The sequence below is a fragment of the Antedon mediterranea genome, chromosome 8 (genome assembly GCF_964355755.1).
Source record: "Antedon mediterranea chromosome 8, ecAntMedi1.1, whole genome shotgun sequence".
Taxonomy (NCBI): Eukaryota; Metazoa; Echinodermata; class Crinoidea; order Comatulida; family Antedonidae; genus Antedon; species Antedon mediterranea.
In genome coordinates, this window is record NC_092677.1 from 2010074 (window position 1) to 2025838 (window position 15765).

The following is a 15765-nucleotide window of genomic DNA, read 5'->3' on the forward strand; positions in this document are numbered from 1 at the left end:
CAATTATTTGTTATTCAACCCAAATGAAATTTCTACTATTTTTTTACTAGGCCTAATTTAAATGTCTCTATTAGACAGCTTCATAAAATTCGATTCTTGGGACGAAAAAGGCTAAATAGGCTATTTAGGCCAAATAGGCTAAATAATATATCAGTATTATTATAATCTAGTATAAGTAGTTGACAAAGGAAACGAGTTGCTTAGTATAGTATACAATTATAAAATGTATATAAATAAATAAAAAATGATTGCACAAAACCCATGTATACAGTCCGTTGTACACAAACAACAATAAATATTAGGCCTAGTTAGACTTATTTATATATTAACAAATCTTGTTTTCAATAATATTAAATGCTATTTCATTTGTTCTTGTGCTCTTAAATTGGTATGGAAGGCCACAGAAGCCAAAAATATTGAAGTACTTTGTAGCACGTCATTACGCAATGAGCGACCGGAATGTAGGCCTACCATTATCATACGACGGATGTTCAATAATCATGACCACTCGTTGGAAGAACCTTTTAAGGAAGGAACGAAATCATTGTTTAACCAGTTATATAACAGTTTTTTTATGCCTTTAAACGCTGAAAAAAAAAGACAACATTCAATGGCATTTATTCCGTTCTTTCGAAGACAATTCGAACTTGTAATATGTTGCTCTTACTGCATATCTAGCACGTGATTTAAATAAGATATATAACATATTGCTAATCTTAAAATCTCAATCTTCGACAGTTTTTTGTCTGGCGGTAACGTTGGCAGTAACGTACGTAAATCTCCAAAAGCTACGTTAAACGCTTCTACACGTATACGTTCACGCGTCGCATGCGCAGTGCGATACTTGGCTGTGGACCTACGTCTTCGGCGTCGTTCTTCCCTCGACAACGCGAGATGGTCACTGCGGCATTTTGATGTGTTTTTATTCTCGTTCTGTTCAGGTCGTCCGGTGACGTCATCTGGTACCTCCTCCTTCACCACGTTTGGTAGGATCATACTGGGCATTGTAATGATTTCTTTAGTTAAAGTACACCGTTTTGAATCACTGTTAGAATAAATAAAACATGAGGTTATTTATGCAAATTTACATTTACAAGACAGGTAGGATTCCCGTACTTGAAAGAGTATCGGTAAAATAGTGCTGAGTAGGCCTACTGTTATGCATTGAGGTGAAATTACATAAATGTGAAATTGGAAGTCTTCAATTAAGCCTTAACATAGTTAAAAGAAACAGTATTATTATACACAGTAGGCATGTGTAAACACGTATTTGTATAGATAACCCCAAGTAGTTTAAAGGGACACATTCGGGTTCAAACAAAGTATCCCCGTAATATCTGGAATAGAGGTGTTTCCTGAATAGGGGTGGTGTCCCCTGAATAGGATTGTCAAAAAGGAGGAGGCTCACTGTTGACCTTTATAACAAACAATGCTATGATTCTCTGCTTAATAAAATGTATTAAAATAAGACCAAACTGGGTACATAGTCTACGTAAATTTAACATTTGACTTTGCCAAATTAAATGATTTAGTAGTTTTACCGCGATTTTCTAATCAAAAGCGCTCACACATTTCATCATTATTAAGACTACAATAAGAATTCTAATTGGCGCTGTTTTGCCCCGGAGAGATAATTTAAGGTCGTTTGTCATTGTTTGTACTTTCTCGGTACAACATTCGATCCTAATTAATTTCGGTTAATTTTCCTAATTATCATGCAAGTAAACTTATAAATATAATCCGAGATTGTAAAATCCATGAATTGTTAGGTAAGACCTCAAGTGACACACTAAAGCTTGGCTGCCACTATTACGTAACGTAGACGCACGCGCACACGCAACACACACATTGTTGGTATACTGTATTACACTACCACTAAGATTTGGATACATAGTAAAAATAACATTGCCTATTTACACGGGATTTTTTTTTTCAGGGTTAGCTATTTTTCTTTAAAAACTGAAAATGATTAGTTGGGCATTGGCTATGTGTGTGTTCTTCACTACGTAAATTTTGAACACCGAATAAAATGATTATACTGAATGAATACTGAGACAATTGACAATAAACGAGAGACATAATCGTTTGTATCATCACAGGTACATTAGATGTGTAAAAGAAATATAAGAGTAAGAAAAGTAGACCTCAAACGAAAAAACGAAACATAGTATGTCATGTTTATTTCACAATTCACATTTACAACAACAACTATTAGTAAATGCATCTACATGTAAATACATACAACATACAATTATGCACAAAAAAAGTAAAAACATTGGTCGCCCACGACCGGTTGGGACCTCAGACCTATATAAAACAAATAAAAAAAAAACATGTAACCTATATTAAAAGTACATCTATTGGGGTACATCGACTTCCCGTCGGAGTAGAATAACTGTATTAATAAAACATCAATATTTTCTCACCTTACTGTATCCATTATATTAAATTCTTAAACACGATGTAGCCCTATACAAATGGAACCTTTCGAGAAGACGAATGCCAACAAGCAACTGTTTATACCGCAAGCAAACGCCGGCGTTTTATAAGTTAACAACTAGTACTAATTAACAGACACAACCCTTGATGAATAAGAACATGCCGCACCTGATGCCATGCCCTTCACATACGTCAAGCACTTTCACGTGTAATTTTATCAATTGGATAGTTAGTAAAGAGTGATGTGTTTGTTGGCACTATAACGCATTCCGTGTACTAACTGTGATTAGTTATTTTTGGTATCATTTGCTCCTCCTTCGTGACGTAATATGCAGTCAAACGTGAACGTTAATTGACACAACTTGGATTGTCAGTCGGTCGGTTGGTCCCATGGTTTGCTAAGCATCTTACTCTTCTCATTCCAAACGTTTATTTCCTAACCAGAGGAACATAGTCATCATCGAGTACCGTAACATTACTGTTTACTGCCATTTATAATATAGGCTACAATTACACATTATTATTATATCAGGGGAATCTTTCAAAACATAAAGCTCTGTCTACACCAAACTTTATGCGACAAAAAATATGATGTGCCCATATGGACATAATGATATCATACCACTACTATATTTGGGTAAATACTACCATATTGGGCACATCACACTTTTTTTTGTCAAAATATTTTGATAGTGTAGACAGAGCTTTAGGCGTATTACATTTTATGTTGATAAAATATTGGTGAACTATTATAAATGCATCCTCCTCAAAACGCATGGTTTGCAAGACAATGGCATTACAATTCAACAAACATTTTGAGGATTGATGGTGCTATAACCGTTATACTGCCAATATGCCTACAGCAGTCTAACACGAAGGAGGAATATTCAGTATTACATTCATTTAACCGGTGATTTCATTTACGTTTTACAAGAAACAGAGTGAAATTTATTGTAATTGGTTTTACTTAAAGCCTGGTTTCCATTAAAACCGCTACAGCGTTTTCATTAAAATCGCTACACGCGCAGATGTCGCCGACGCAATCGGGAAGGTTCCCCGATTCATCGCAGTCAAATCGGCAAAGTTCAACCATGTTCAACTTTGCCGATTTTGTCGGCGATGAATCGTAATACGCGTACCAAAGAATATTTAGCACTCGCGTACTAGATCCCCGATAAATTCTAGCGTTTCCATAGAATCGCTACGCTCTGTCGTGTAGCGATTTTATGGAAACCAAGCTTAAACTGTAGGCGCCTACACACTTCTCTGTAGTCGCTTCAGAAGAAAGCTCCAAGCCTGCTTCTTGTCTGTTTACCGTGACAGATGGGTTAAGTAAGCTGGTAATCTTCAAAGATGATAACATACATCATTAGGCCTACGATTGACAAGTGTAATGTTAACATATGGATTTGAAGATGTCAATTGACGGTGCCACCACGAAAACACACACGCGAACAAATTCAGTGTTATTCATTCATTATTTTAGAATTTTTCGCTTCAAATTCTTGTTCTTTTTTTTGTGATTTCGAATCATTAAGACATGGGCAGTTAGACGATAGGCTATAAATTATAGACAAAAATAAACGAATTTACGTCTAGCGCGGCAAAAAAGAACTTGGGGGAAAAATCTTCATGTACAATAAGGTACTAAGTAAATTAGAAATTGATAATAATAGTTTATAATTAACTACTATTATTTATAAAATATTCTTTAAATTAGTTGTGACAAGAATACCAAAATAATAAGAGTCTTCAACTATTTCACCACATGTTTCTACAAAAACGGTTAAATATAAATAATAATTTTCTATAAATACTTATTTAATAAAATATTATTTAAATTAGTATATAATAAGCTGTTGTAACAAAGAAGGCTTAACAAATCAATATGATTCTTAAACAAATGTGTCTACGAAAACGGTTAAATATAAATAATTCTAAAATAGTTTTTTTGTTGAATATGCCATTTTTAATGTCACTTAATACGATAGTTACTCACTTTGACAAAAAATTTGGTCCAAAAACAAATTTGACATGAAAAACTATAACATAAAGCAGAACAATCGTCAAATTGTCTGTCAGACAATGCATGGTTTTTAGTAAAATGTAACAGTTTATTTTGGTTTTTTTTATAAGTGAAATAACTATTTTTGCAAATTTTGTCTACGAAGTGAATAACTAGGTGAATAAACTATTACAACTGTTAAATGTCTAATTGTATTCATGTTGATTTGTCAAGTTTTTGGGGGACAACACATCTTGAACACAAATATTATTTTACAATATATTTCCCAAACGTTGATGAATATTAAAACAAATGCATAAGTAGATTCGCTAATTATTAAATGTAAGCTCGCTGTGCTGTTTTGTATCGTGACCCTCATTATGCATTCCCTCCCGCGGCTGAGATTTACAAGACATGGTAGGCCTACTCAGGCCTAATGCACATCTGTTAACAAGAAAAGATACGGTAACTTGTAAATTTAGTTTATGAATTGTAACTTGCTGTAGGTTTGATTGTTTTAATTGGACTTTTATTAAAATTGTAGGCCTATTGGATTACGAATGGAAATGACCATGATGAATAGATGAATAAATGGATGAATGAATGAATGAATGAATGGAAATGAATGAATGAATGGAAATGAATGAATGGAAATGAATGACTGAATGATGTTGATGGTACGTACGGACCTGGTGCTTTGGTGTTTTCGATGAGTACAGAGTGGGGTAACATTCTATTGCCCCTTTCACACTTACGTAACGAACTTAGTATCCGGGTCTAATGATGATGTTATCAATATTAGATCTGCTGTTGATAAAGATCATGTTGCCGATGATAATATTAATAATGATGTCATCATCATGACAGAATGGATTGATTTTTGTTGATCGATTTACTTGTAAAAATGCTAAAAATAATGGGTGTTACTGAGCCTATATACTAGAATTATTAACAAGATTGCCATCATCACATTCGCTGTTTATGTACATTTGTTAGTTTCGGCTTATTATTATACAAGGTCTCCAACCAACCTTCTATTCTTCAGTGTAGTCTAGTCTATGCTGCATTTATAACAGTGCTGTCTGCTTGATTTTTAGTATTTCCTATTAAAATACATAGTTACTGGTATGTCTATCTTTAGACTTGGCAATACATGAACGGCAAGCGAGACGTATGCAACATAACATGCTGGCAATACATGAACGGCAAGTGAGACGTATGCAATATAACATTCTGGCAATACATGAACGGCAAGCGAGACGTATGCAATATTACATGCTACCGAGTCTTGTCGCGACACTGGCCTATAACTATGTTTTCTTATTGTTGTCTACTAGCATCTTTAACCACAATGTGTGCGCTTATCATTTTTACCATTGTTTCATAATGTGCGTTATGTTCTTGTTTAATTTTATAATCCTGAGTAGGCCTATTATTTGTTACGAAACGTTGTATTCATTGGATTGGGCAAGGGGGTCAGGCCATACTTAATTAATACACAACCGTAGGCCTACAGTAACTTAAGTGTGAACGAAATATGAATTGTTATTAAAAATCTACCACTAAAAATTGAACCTACCTTCAAGTGCGCAAGATGTGTGTATCTATAAGTATCGTACTTAGCGACTGGACGAGTTAGGCTCACTTCCCACAGACGATCGACATATCCGGAAAAAGGTGTGTTTTGATGCTACAGATAAAATAATTAGAAAGAAAACAACTTAATTGACACTCCTCATAAATGTCCTCTAAATAAATACGAACAGAATAACGAAATTAAGCTTACCTTCCAAAATACGAAAACTGATGTTTGACGCGACGACTGCTCGGTAACTTTAGTCAGTTGTTACGTTCTACTCAGCAGCAGATGTCAAAAATGAATATGATGATTTCTGTTATTTCAAAGGTCTAACAGTAACGGATTTACCCGGTCTGTAAGCGCGTTTTATGTCCTGTGTGTAAATGAATATTTCGTGTTTCCATGTGAGCCTAGTACTTCAGTTCGACACAGCGTTTCTAATATTTCGTAAATGCAAGTACTTTAGCATTATACATTAGTTGTCTTCTTACCGTAATATATTTAAATGGTGATTGGCTTTACGTCTCGGGAGATGTTATCTTACGTTCAATTTAACCTGCGAGATATCATTAGTATACTAAAACAATAAGATGATTGGCTGAGTGTTTATCTCAATGCGCATGCGTAAAGCCATCTGTGCGTATTGCGTTCCACTTGAACGCGTTGTAAGGAATATAATATACATCTTAAAACAAAGAACTGACTCGAGTTACATTAAGATCGGATTAACACAGTAAGACAAGTAATTACTGCATATGTTACGGAATTATCAACTTATGCGTTTGTTAAATCAGTGAGGTTAAATAGTTAACGATTTCTCGACTCGCGTAATACACGAAAGTTCAAACGGAACCATCGGTTGTCTAAACCCCAAATAAAGGCCAATAATATTTATCTCAATTTAACAAAATGTGATTTTATATTTTCGAATTCACTATTACTGTATTATTATCATTATGTTAAGTCATGGAGGTATATATATCCATGGTAGGCCTAACATACATATTGGGTATCTGTTTTTCTTTTTTTAATAATTCTCCGATTCGGCTGCACTGTCTCTCTCTAGTTACAATTTAAAGATACCGAATTAAAGCTTAACATTTACTTGTGGAAGTTTCTCTGGAATCTGTGCAAAAAATACAATTGTTATCAATATAAAATAATAGGCCTAACAAAATAAGTATAATAGACGATACATTACAGAGTATACTTTTATTAAACCATCTATCAAATCTAGATACAATATTCAAACATGATTATTCAGGGTGTTAGTTTGTACCACAATGGATACAATATTCGAACATGATTATTCAAGGTGTTAGTTTGTACCACAATGGATACAATATTCAAACATGATTATTCAGGGTGTTAGTTTGTACCACAATGGATACAATATTCGAACATGATTATTCAGGGTGTTAGTTTGTACCACAATGGATACAATATTCGAACATGATTATTCAGGGTGTTAGTTTGTACCACAATGGATACAATATTCAAACATGATTATTCAGGGTGTTAGTTTGTACCACAATGCCAAGTACATTATTTTCATTTCCATCATTCAACAAGTACCATTTTACTGATATTGTTTAAATTAAGCCTCTGTTTTTATTTTTTTTATTTTACTAATTGCAACTACACATATGGATAGGCCTAGCCGCCTATTATAAGAGAACAATATTTCAGAAGTCAACTGATACAGTATCCATTAATGACGGCTGTGTCTTCAGAAAAAGACGGATACAAGAACAGTGGTTTGTAGTAACAAAGTAAAATTCTTAATTAAAATGTTAAATAGAGTTTCTAAAAACTGTAAGGCACGCTTTTGTACTGTTGTTCGTTACACCAGCGTGTCATCCGGGTTATTTCATTTACTGTCAAAAAGTGAACTTTTTTGCACAAAATCATGTTCTCTTATATTTCATACTAGGCCTAATACTAATATAATAATAATATAAAGAAAACTAAATCTATAAAATCGGACAAAGTACAAAACAGACATTATACATGGTGCAATGACAATAAACCTTATACATATTCTATTTAAAATTAAGCTTATATTAAGCGTTTTAATGAAATGAATTGCTACCGTATACTACAGGACTTATTGAAAGAATAACAACAATAATAGCCTACATACACATTTTCAGAAGAAACATTTTGGCAGTGCAAAACATTCGCAGTACATGGTATGAAATCTAAGATATTCTATTATCAATTTTAATCATACATTTTTAGCATACCATCACATTGTACGTAGAAGAGCCTTTTCATAAAAAAAACTTTATTGTGCCGAAATCCATTTTACCTTATTGAGTGTGCCAGAAGTGTCAAAGAGGTCAGAGGTCACTGTCGGCACAAGGCGGCGTGCCACATCAACAAAGCATAGACTTACAAATAGAAACATTAATCAATATAAATAATAATTAATATTAATTAGGAGGCACAATGTAAATCAGGCACTTTCAAGTTTTTAACAGTGGACCTAGTCCGACTTCTTCAAATTTACCGCAAATGAGACAACTCGCACTGTATGCATGGAGTAAAGAATAATAATTATTCTTTAGCCTACTCCATGCTGTATGATAAGGGAGGTATAAAAATAAGCCTAACCCTAACCTTTATTTTTATACCTCCCCGGTATGATAATGTCAAACGTTACCAGAAGGTTTACAAAGGCATCACTTTGTTTTTCATTATCTAACATAATGTGTCTTAATTCAAGAGTGTCGTGCTCTTTGTCTCATCCTATCCTATCCCATTACATACCGTCTGCCCAGCTATTTTACTAATCTTGGTTTTGTTCTTAGATTCTAATCATGTAAAGTACGATATAGAGTGATTGGCAATCTGTCAGCTTATTTTGTTTATTAATTATATCGATGCCAATCAGGGATGACATTTTTGTACTTTTACAATAATTATATAAATCAAATTATTTTATTACAAAAATAAAAAACGTTTGTAAAATACAGTATTAAAATTAGTACTTTACATACAGGCAGTTACAAAATGTGCACCTTATAAAAGCACACAAGATTAGTAGCAACATGTTACCAATCTTCCACAAACTTAGTAAATAAAATACTGTTTTAGTTTGAAGAAAATATATATACTGTATATACTATCCACATAAACAGTTTTACATTCTACTCTCAGTTGGTAATTTACAAGCGTCTTTTTCATTTATTTCTATTTGGCTCTACATCTTGCATAAAACTTTCGTTTACATGATCTGTTTTAAATTCACCACTAGTTATATATGTATATCTAAAATAGAATAGAATTTCTTCTATGCCGGTAAATTAGGCATAAATTAAAAATATTATTATAAATTATAAATCTTAAATCTATAAATATTTTATTAGAATCTACACAATCTATAAAAGAGTTTTGATAAAACATTACTTTATTTGGTGAGGAGTAGCTTTATCTAATTTAATGATAGTATTCGATGAGACATTAAATTAAGTTGCATTTCTGTGTACAAATTGCATTCTTGTAAAAACACTATTACAAAACAAACGTTTCTGCATAGACAGAGTTGTGTAAACATTATTGTTAATATACCTACTGCATATGTTTTACAATTTCTTCAGAATAAGGATATATGTCAGAGAGTTAGTCAGTTATGTTATCTTTTTAAAAATCTGAACAATACCTCTCAATAAAATGAAAAACTAGTTATTCCCAATTACATTAATTATGTGTAGAAATCTTAATCGTTAGAAAAAAACACAGCATCTAAAAAAGTAAACATTTAAAGTACTGTAATATAGTTAGAGATGTAAGCACTAACTCGACCCTAACTACAGTGTCTATTGACCCTAACTACAGTGTCTATTGACCCTAACTACAGTGTCTATTGACCCTAACTACAGTGTCTATTGACCCTAATTCATAACAAATGAACATATTTTTTCAACAAAAACAAAACTTTCATTATTTGTAACAGTTACATATAGAACAATTAGATATTATAAAAATAATGAATGTTTACGAGTGGAATGGTACAAATAATGAATGTTTATGAGTAGAATGGTACAAAATAATGAATGTTTATGAGTTGAATGGTAGAAATAATGAATGTTTATGAGTGGAAAGGTACAAATAATGAATGTTTATGAGTGTAATGGTACAAATAATGAATGTTTATGAGTGGAATGGTAGAAATAATGAATGTTTATGAGTGGAAAGGTACAAATAATGAATGTTTATGAGTGGAATGGTACAAATAATAAATGTTTATGAGTGGAATGGTAAAAATAATGAATGTTTATGAGTGTAATGGTACAAATAATAAATGTTTATGAGTGGAATGGTAAAAATAATGAATGTTTATGAGTGTAATGGTACAAATAATAAATGTTTATGAGTGGAATGGTACAAATAATGAATGTTTATGAGTGTAATGGTACAAATAATGAATGTTTATGAGTGGAATGGTACAAATAATAAATGTTTATGAGTGTGATGGTACAAATAATGAATGTTTATGAGTGTAATGGTAAAAATAATGAATGTTTATGAGTGTAATGGTACAAATAATGAATGTTAATGAGTGTGATGGTACAAATAATGAATGTTTATGAGTGGAATGGTACAAATAATGAATGTTTATGAGTGGAATGGTACAAATAATGAATGTTTATGAGTGGAATAGTACAAAAAATGAATGTTTATGAGTAGAATGGTATAAATATGAATGTTTATGAATGAATTTACATATTGTTATATATTGATAGAAACATTGGTTACAAAATGAATGTTTCTGCATAGATAGTGTACAAAATAGATCATCGTAAGATTATTTACTTGGCTAGAACATACATATTCCTTGTCATATTAAAATGAAACTAAATGTCATTGTCATACAATCAAAATCAGCAAGATATAAGGTATTAAATGCTTCATCTTTCATTAGTTCAGAAGTTTAGTGTAGACATATGCAATAATAATTAAAAACGATTAAAAAACATTTGTACACATAAAAATAGATAAATGAGAAATTAATGAATGAAAAAAGAAGTTACATGTCATACTTTAAAATTGTTTGAAGGTTTGCAAGATCAATTAACAATAGAGTGGCGATAATAAAGTGATGACCAGGACTTCAAACTCAGTAACATCATGGATATGTTTTATGTTTGTGTGAGGAATTGGGTCATGAGGATTCAATTGATTCAACTTCACCGAATCCTAGGTACAATGATTACCTAGAAATTTGGGAAAATCAATTGCTGTTCAGTATATCCCAAAAAAATTTTTCCATTATTAAGTTCTAGTCTTGGTTACGTCAAGTAAATAATTAACTAAAAGAAAACACCACCAGAGTAACAACAGCAGATTATGAGCGGTAAATTAGAATTATAAAATTAGTTTTGAAAAATGATTAATCTTGTTTTCAATTTATATATCAGCACTACTTATAAAGTCATTTCTTATATTAAACCTCCTATTGGAAGTTTAAATTACAGCTTTGACTTTACAAGAACTGTTTCAAAGAGTATTTGATGGAGCCAATGTTACCTTCTTCTTTCGTGGTGTATATTTGCAAATAAAAATAATTAGATTCACATTTGTATAGCAAAATATGTGAATCACTTTCACTAGAATAATTCATCCTAATTGGTATATTATTACCTATTTTACTATTATACATAAACTTCAGAATTCCATCATTCTCATTTTCTTGGATTAGGTGCCATAACCCTTTATTTTGGAATGTGGAATTCTCAACAAATGTTACCACTGTGTTTTCAGAGGCAACATTACCATTAGAAATATTAGATCCGTTTTGAGGCGAGTAGTGAGCATAGTGATAACCAGGTGGCTGTTGGTGTATGTCATTTGATGTCGAGTCTTGACTGACAATAGATGGAATACGAACTGGTTTCCCTTCAGAAACAGCAAAACTTGCTTCAGGTTTCCTACTGTCCAACATCTGCAAGGATGAACAAATTTGCATTTAGTTGTGCAATATTTAAAAATAGATCTTTTATCGATGATGGATTTTTTGGGTTTATAAAACAGACTGGGATCATAATATGCTTACAAAAGTGACAGTTTTTACATTTAGGTATACTGTAAATTATTTGAGAAATAAAAGTTTCATAAGTTGTTACACTCGATTGCTGTAGACAACAAAAAAATGTTTCTTACGCTTGTAACTGGAACGAAACCGTTACAAAAGTCAATGCTATTCCCTTCGTACACCCTTTTTTTTGTTTCTAAATCTGAAACAATGAGGTTGACTTTTGCCACATCTTCTTCTGTGATCTATGAAATTCAATATTACAAATTTTTAAAATCTAATAAATCATTAATTCAAACATTATTTTTTTTCTTAATCTGTTTTGGAATTTCTCACCTGTATCCCTACTGCCCGGTGATTAATATTGTCTATAGAAAGTATGTGACTATTCCACTTTATTTCATTATCTGTCCACATTATGAACACTTTCCATTGTTGACCTACAGGAGCTATTTAAATAAAATTATAATTTAATTCATACAAAAGAATACAAATACTTTATTCATCAGTTGCTGCTTTCAGATTTTGTACTTACTTTCTTAGCCCCCAAAAACAACATTTAGTGATTATATATCAGCACTTCACTTCAATAGAAAATAACTCTATTTAACAAACATTATATCTTATTATTTCTTACCTATTAATGGATCATCAACATCATTTCCATGACCTATATTAAAAATTAAATTCTGTTTTACTGGTTTATCAAATGTTGCAATAATGACTACTGATTGTCTTTTGTGAGTTCCTCCCACTTTTATTCCTTCAAAATAGTTAATTATTCTGATTGTTTTACTATACCTAATATTTTTGTAAGACATTTTTCTTTTAAAAGATAGGCTTATAAAATACATTTTGAACTAAACAATAGGATATCTATGATTACATTTTTCCATTCTCAATTCATTTTCACAATTAAAATAATTAAAACCTAAACTTACAATTTATCACAAAAGCAGTACATAAAAATTAATAAGTTGAAGGCATAGGAGAAATTCCAAAATGCCCTGATATATACTGAAAATACATTTCACATGAAATATTAAATAGAATATTCAAATTGAGTGTGATGTAAGGTCTATTATAACTAAAACATTTAAAATTACTTACAAGCTTTCATTCTAATCAAACCGCCAACAAAAATTGTTCCAGTTGAAAGTTTTCCACCACTACGCTGATCTAAAAGTTTTAGAAAAACAAAATTGTTTAGAAAAACTTTTTATGTTCCTTTTAAAATGCAATCTTTTGATAAAAATATTATTTTTATTTATTTATTTATTTATTTCGGTATATAAAACATTACAAAAAGCAGAACAAGTCTGAAATTATTGTAGCACATTATATAAAAAATTTACATTACAGATAAAAAATACAAAACAATTTACAATATGCATAAGAAAAATAAATATGCTGTACATTAATCATTAAAATTTATCTAGTATTTTAAAAATATTTATCAAGGTTTTAATTTATTTTAAGCAATATACTGTATACAATAGTATTAATTTAAATGAATTTATTTATTTTCTTATAAAAATCCTATATAAAAAAATTATTTCGAGTTAAGCAGATTAACAATATACGGTACAGCAGACCGTTTATATCTGTCGGTTTTGCATTTAGGCACTTCCAGATTTCCACCATTGGATCTAAGGTTTAATTTTCGCTTGCGGCAAGGAGGGAGCATATCCCTGTGCAAAGTCGATTTTATGAGACCCTGACCAAAGGAAAGGACCAGACTTTCCCTCCTTGCCGCAAGCGAAAGGAGTTGCGTCTCCTCTAAAGCTAAATCGTACGATATATAATTTTTTCCCAGGATAGTTCTTAGAGCTCTTTTTTGAACAGCTTCAATTTTATGTGCTAATTTTTTAGTAATTGCACCATGCCACACAGGGCATGCATACTCAAGAATAGGTCTAATATAGCAACAGAACACCTTGATCAGGTCATTCACAGACGCGCGAGACCTCCTCATCACAAATAAAGCAAACATCTTTCGAGATGCCTTAGAGACTATGTCTGTGACATGCATGTCCCATTTCATATTATCTTGAATAGTAACCCCTAACAATTTGAGGTTGCCAACACATTCAAGGATAGTATTGTTGAGGGTGAATGGCTGGAACTCACTAGCATTACGCAAAAAATTAATTGTCATAACATGGCATTTAGACGGTTTAGGCAACATATTGTTAGCTTTACACCAGTCATCCAAATCATCAAGGAGACCTGTAAATGGGAATTATTGTTTTTTTTCACGACTTCACCTAGAGTGAGATCATCCACATACTTCCATCTTCTGCAGCTTCCTAGACTGGCATCATTAATTAGGACCAGAAATAAAACTGGGCCCAATTTAGTGCCCTGGAGCACGCCGCAGGTGATCTTTCTTGTACCCGAGATGGTCTTACCCACTCTGGTATTGATGCCTCTATTAGTAAGGAAGCTGCAGATGATGGGTATTATGGATGATCTCACTCCGATATCTATTAATTTGTTAATAATTATAGTATGATCAACCCGATCAAAGGCTTTAGCAAAATCAACCGCGCATAAATTAACATAGCAATGTTTACCATCAGTATCCTTCAATACAGAATCAATTAAACTAATTAAGTAATGGGTGGTGGATGCACCCTTGCGGCTCCCGAATTGTCGACTATCAAGCTTAACGCTAATGTCCTCTATGATCCAATTAACTAAAAAAGTCTCAAAAGTTCTTGCTAATAAGGGTGTAAGTGAAATAGGACGCAGATCGTTACAGGTATTAGCTCCTTTGATTTTAGGGACAGGTACTACTGTCGCATGCTTCCACCTATCAGGGAAAGTACCTGCTTTTAGGGCGCAGTTAAACACATTGGTTATAGGGGGCGCTAGTTCAAAAGCACATTCTCTTAAAAGTTTAGCAGGCAGGTCTTCTGGATGTCCTGCCTTTTTGGGTTTTATTGATTGTAGCAATCTCTGGACCTGTCCAGGATAGATTTCAGGAGGCGGCTGCGAGGATGGAAGATATGCAGGCAAGTTGTTTTGGTCCAGAGCAGGTAATTGGCAACAGACATCCGCAAAGTGCTGATTAATTGATTCAGCGGTTTCCTTTTCGTTAAGACCTGGAATGCTAAATGACTGCTTCTGATTAAGATTACAAAGTTTTCCAACATTCTTGTGCCATTTGGAGGAGTCCGAATTGTGAAGGCCAGAAATCGCGTCTTGGTAGTAAGATTTTTTCGCGTCCATAATCGCTTTTTGTACACCATTTCGAAGTTTTTTCCACTTGCTAGATTTTCCAAATTTAACATATGCTTTTTGTCGTTGCTTTATGAGTTGTTTCACTCTTTTCGTAAGCCATGGGTGATCAGTACTCCTCATTTTCAGCAACTCAGTCGGGAAATTACTATAATAGGCATTTTGTAGAGTAGTAGCTAGCATCGCAGTTTTATCATTTGTATCCATAAGGTCGTAGACATTATTCCATTCATAATCAACTAACCACTGGCCAAATTGCCTCATGGACGAGTCCTTCATAGGTCTAATCTTTACCGCGAAATGATCATTTTTAGGTAAACAAGTTATAGGCTTCATTAACACCGAGACGTGATCACTGCTCCCAATGGGTGCTTTCCGTACTATATCATCATATAATTCAGGGTAATTCATAAAAATTTTGTCAAGTGTAGAATCTTTCCGTGTATGAAAATTAACTACTTG